General features: G+C 37.1%; 1 pseudogene; it reads left to right on the plus strand.

Moving 5' to 3' along the window:
* Positions 1-3,782: 3,782 nt before the first annotated feature.
* On the plus strand, positions 3,783-4,388 carry LOC122726348 (annotated as a pseudogene).
* The last annotated feature ends 1,473 nt before the right edge of the window (positions 4,389-5,861 follow it).

Raw genomic sequence — 5,861 nt, forward strand, 5'->3', positions numbered from 1 at the left:
CTTATGTATGGTTTAGTGGCTCCTGTTTCTATTTAAGTTTTTCACCACTGCTCTAAAATTTGAGCCAACTTTCCCATGGACTTTGCACATAATGGTGAAAGATTATATCACTGAATATTTGAGAGATATTTTATACCAACTATGCCAATACATTAAATAGTCTTTTTTTTTTTTTAATGGGGCAATGAGGGTTAAGTGACTTGCCCAGGGTCAAACAACTAGTAAGTGTCAAGTGTCTGAGGCCATATTTGAATTCAGGTCTTCCTGAATCTAGGGCCAGTGCTTTACCCACTGCTCCACCTAGCTGCCCCATAAATAGTCATTTCTAAAAGTTAAACAAGTAAAGCTAATTAACTGACATCTACTAATTACCATGAAGGAAACTCTTTGGTGGGTGCTTATTATCTATATAGTATTAGATAAGCATCCTACACTCTCAAAGTGTTTTCCAGAACCCAAGCATAGACATAATAGCTGCCTCTTGGAATCTGACATTCCCATGTAACTGCAATTGAGTGGCATCTAAAGTTTGCATTTGCTATATTTGCTAAGGAAAACCAAAAGAGAATATCCATGTAGTATGTGAGTGTGGGTAACTTGCCAGTGACACAATTGTGAAACTCCCTCTATGACTGTAATGCTGAGGAAGAATAAGGAGAAAATAAATCCTGGTTGGGAATGAGAAGGAAGAATGTTAATTTCAAAAACCACCTCCAAAGAGGATTCTCTATTACCTGTCCGCATAAGAGACAGCAAACATGATGTGTTTGCTGTTTGCCAGCCCCAGAGTTAATCTAAGTTACATGCTAATCCAGTGGTTGTTGAATAGATTCCAGAATGATTATAATGGAAGTAATAATCCTCCAGCAGCCTCCAGCAATCACTGAGTGATAAGGTTCCAACTAGCACTTGCAAAATGGTTTTCTGTTGGTGCATTTTTTTTTTAATGAAGCTCAACTGCTTCTTGTAGATTCTGTCCCTGAGTCTTACAAATTCTAACTTGGAATTTTATTATAAGAGAAGGAAAGAAATTGTTACCAGGTTATGTATAATTTTGTTCCACCTTGAGTGATTTGAATTTCCAGTCTGAGCTAAAGCTCAGCAACTCACTGCAAAGATACAGTGGCCTACAAAAAAGATATAATTATAATATTAGGGTCAAGGTACAATCATCTTATACTTTTTTATGCTAAGCACAATGAATATAATAATAAAACGTTGCTTCTTCTTTTCCTCTGCCATATTCTTATATCTCATTAACTACAATTTCCCCTCCCTTATTCTTATATCACATTTACTATATGTAGTATAGGTTTTTCTTTTGTCTTCAGTTGTGACATATTAAAATAATTTGCCTTATATAGCTGAATGTCCTTAAGTCCTGTCCTTGATCACTCTCAAATGAATCTGAGAAGTATTTTGGCTTGTTTGTTTTATTTTGTATTTGTCTGACTTTTGGTTACATTGGTTTATGAAATTCCTATGAGGAAACTCCCACCACCAATGCAGATCAGCATCTGCTCTGAAATTTATATAGTCATAGAGAGTTGTTTGTGAGCACTGAGAGATTGAATGATTTCCCCAGGTTCATACTTCTGCTTTGTGTCAGAGCTGGGATTTGAACTTATGCCTTCCTAAATCTAAAAAAAAAAAAAAAAACCAACCCTCTTTATAGATTGATCCACATTGCTATTCAGCAGCACAGTTAATGTTTTACAAAATTGAAAAATAAAATAAAATGAAAGGATTATTAGCCAGAAAAAAGCACACAAAAAATCATTGTTAGTGAGTACACAATTTAGAAAATCACCATTTGGGGCAGCTAGGTGGCGCAGTGGATAGAACACCGGCCCTGGACTCAGGAGGACCTGAGTTCAAATTCAGCCTCAGACACTTAACACTTACTAGCTGTGTGACCCTGGGCAAGTCACTTAACCCCAATTGCCTCACTAAAAAAAAAGAAAAAGAAGAAAAAAAAAAAGAAAATCACCATTAATATTTCCTCAGCATTAAAACTGCTTACTGAAAAGGTTAAGGATATTTAGAAGTGTGTATCTTTAATACCTCAGGATACCACAAATCTCTGCAGCTATGCATAAATTGTACCTGAGTACTTTGAGATAGAAAACACATATGGTCAGATTCTCCACCTAACTCTCAGGGAGTAACTTCAGTTATGAAAAGTTTCCTGTGCTGAAAAAATATAATAATTAAAATAATTACTCTATAGACAACTGAGTGAGTATTTTCCCCAGAATGAATACTTTCTGGATGCAGGAGGTGTAGACTCTTTTTATTATTATTATTTTTTTATTTTACTCTTTAAAATGTTTATTTTAAAAATAAATAGTTTCGAGTTTTATAAATCCTCCAAAACGAACTCTAAAAAGTACATAGCCTTTGCTTGGAAGAAGTCCATCTAAACAATAATCTTTTCACATGCATTTGTGTACTTCTACAATAGTCCCTTATTGAAACAATATTTCCATATTTGTGACAGAAAGGGCTTTTTTGTTGTTGTTTATTCTTTCTCAAAATTTGTTCTCTCATTTCATTTATCTTTCCCTTGACTCTATCTAGGCTTTACTAATGATTCTCTTCATCTTCTACAGCTTCATAAATTTTCAAGATATTCAACACTTTCCTTGTGAAAGGAGGATTTTCCCTCCTCCTTGTATTCTTTTAATTTTTTTTTAACCTGGATCAGGTGATTCCATTTCAATTCTAACTTTTTTTAACCTAGTACAAGAATTGTGTCAGTCTTGACATTTCTTTTATTTTTATTATTATTTTAAATACCATTTATCATAACTTACCCAGAAAAAAATGAATAAAATGGTAGGGGGTGTGGGATTTAAGAAATGGACCTTTAATTAAATAAAGGAGTTTAAAATCATTCCTGATGAAAAGAACAAAGCTGCAGAAAAACTATGAAGTTCAAACACAGGAGTGAAAAGGAATACAAAAAGGTGAATATGGATGAACAACAATAAGGGGGTAAACAAGGATAAACTGCTTACATTGAAATATAAGGAGATAAGTCATATGTCTCTTTTGAAAACTATCATTATCACGTGTCATAGAGGGAATCCATTTAGCAAAGTCCTAGGAATGGTTCTATTTTGATGATCTTAAAAGAACGGATATAATCACTAACATTTACATAGTGCCTACTATGTGCCAGGCACCTTGCTGAGTTTTACAAATATTATCTCATTTGTTCCTTACAAAAACCCTGGAAAGTAGGTGCTATTATTATCCCCATTTTGCAGGTGCGGAAAGTGAACTAAACACAAATTAAGTGACTTGCCCAGGATCACCCAACTAGTAAGGGTCTGAGACTGGATTTTAACTCAGGACTTCCTTACTCTAGGCCTAGAATGCTGTCCATTCTAACTTCAGTGGAAGCTGTTGCCTTTTGGTACCACCTAGAGAGGTAAAGCTTTTGATAAGCATTTCTTGCTCTCTGCTGACCCCTCCACTTTTAGAAGGAAAAGCAAAGGAAATGCTGACTGTTTTGGTATCTTAGGTAGGTCTGCTTACTCCCCCACCCCACCCACCATTAGTTAATCTGAGGTATGCTGTTGTAAAGTCCATTTTTACTGGACAGAACATTATCAGGGTAAGTGAATAACTGGCTGGTCTGTCCAATAGAGCCAGTTTCATAGGTTTTGGGGTTCTTTGGCTTATGGAGAAATAATATTCACTTTAAGAGATAATACTTTCCTTTATGGTCTCCATCTTCACTGCAGCAGAAGCAGGACTAGCTTGTCTGACTTGCCACCATGCAGCTGTTTGTCCGCACACAGGCTCTGCACACCCTTGAGGTGATGGGACTGGAGATCATCCCCCAGATCAAGGCCCATGTGGCATCCGTAGAGGGCATCACCCCTGAGGATCAGGTCCTGCTTCTAGTTGGCTCCCCACTGGAGGATGAAGCCATCTTGGGGCAGTGTGGGTTTGAGTCGCTGTCCACTCTGGAAGTGGCTGGCCAAATGCTAGGAGGTAAAGTCCATGGCTCTCTGGCCTGAGCTGGAAAAATGAGGGGTCAGACTCCCAAGGTGGCCAAGCAGGAGGAGGAGGAGGAGGAGGAGGAGGAGGAGGAGGAGGAGGAGGAGGAGGAGGAGGAGGAGGAGGAGGAGGAGGAGGAGGAGGAGGAGGAGGAGAAGGAGGAGGAGGAGGAGGAGGAGGAGGAGGAGAAGGAGGAGGAGAAGAAGAAGAAGAAGAAGAAGAAGAAGAAGAAGAAGAAGAAGAAGAAGAAGAAGAAGAAGAAGAAGAAGAAGAAGAAGAAGACGGGGTGGGCCAAGAGCAGGATGCAGTACAGCAGATGATTTGTCAATGTGGTGCCCACTTTTGACAAGAAGAAGGGCCCCAATGCCAACTCCTAGGCCTGGGTAGTCTGTCTGTCTCCAATAAAGCCACTACAACTCTACCAAAAAAAAAAAAAGAGAGAATACTTTCTAAATGTTGTTTTTTCCCAAGGGTGGGTTAAAATCGAAACAACTGGTAAATACTATGTTTCAGTAGCAAATAGAGGTGATATATTCCAGTGAAGAATGATGAGGACACCAACAGTTAAGCGTTGAGTGGAAATGCAGTTTTGTGTTGTGTGGATATTCTTGAAGGAACTAATGACATTCTACATTCAAGAGTTATGAGTTATATTAAGCACATGTTCTCTTCTCTCATGTGTGTGTGTTTTTTTCAGTCAAGTTCCTTTAAATGAATGCTCAATCAGTACCACAGATATAGAGGCCTAATGGTTAAGCAAATTGTTATGTTTAGGATCAAAAGTGTTATTGTGTCTGCTATTGTAAATATCCTTCAATGTATGAGTGTGTTACATTTTGGGTGTCTGGTTGGGTAGATGGAAAATGTATTGGATAGGGGCTCAAGAGCTAAAGTGATGATTAGGGGGAGTGTATTTCTATGTGTGACCTTAGACAAATCACTTAATCCTTATTTGCTTCAGTTCTTCATCTGTAAAATGAGTTAGAGAAGAAAATGATAAACCACCCCAGTATCTTTGCCAGGATAAACAACAATTAGGGTCACAAAGAGTTGGACACAACTGAAATTAGTAAACAACAAAAATTTTCTCTCTCAGCAGGGTTAACTGTAGTACCCTGAGGGAATTTGAGTGTAATAGTGCACCAATGAGTTATCTATCTTTAGGAAACTAGACCTACCAGTGTTGTGGTCAGGCTGGAATTAACAAGAAAAGTTTGTACAATTTGTCATGCCCAAGTGAGTTTCCTATACATTATGGGTAGCTAACTTCATATCACCCATCCTTTGAAAAAAATATTTCTTTTACACAAGGAAAAAAATAATTTGATAGATTTCTTTATCTATAAATAACAAAATAAAGCCCTATTTTCTATAATGTAATAATTTGGCAAGTCCCAAATAAAAAAAAAAAAGAACTATGAATCACCATTAGCAAGCAATCATCTTGCATTAGGCATGAAAGAATCAGTCAATCTGACTATAATTTAACTCAGAATTCTTAATCTCATTTTATAAGTACTGAAATCCTTGTCTTATAATATCAGATTCAGAAAGAGCTGGGTTTAAGCCCCATCCCTTACACATACGCCTGGCTGTGTAATTCAGGGCAAAGAAGTTAAACCTTCCTCAGTGACCCAAGCAACTCACTTAAGACCATACATTGCACAAGAGATATCAATATACATAAGTAGAAGGAGTTTCCTAAGTCATGGTTCACCAAAACAATAAAATGATGTCACAACAACAACAACAAAATCCTTTGCATGACAAGACACAAGAAGTTAAATAATTAATATACTTCAAATTGGTTCATTTTCCCCAAACTTATTTTTTTAAACAATTAGGGTGGT

The sequence above is a fragment of the Dromiciops gliroides genome, chromosome 4 (genome assembly GCF_019393635.1).
Source record: "Dromiciops gliroides isolate mDroGli1 chromosome 4, mDroGli1.pri, whole genome shotgun sequence".
Taxonomy (NCBI): Eukaryota; Metazoa; Chordata; class Mammalia; order Microbiotheria; family Microbiotheriidae; genus Dromiciops; species Dromiciops gliroides.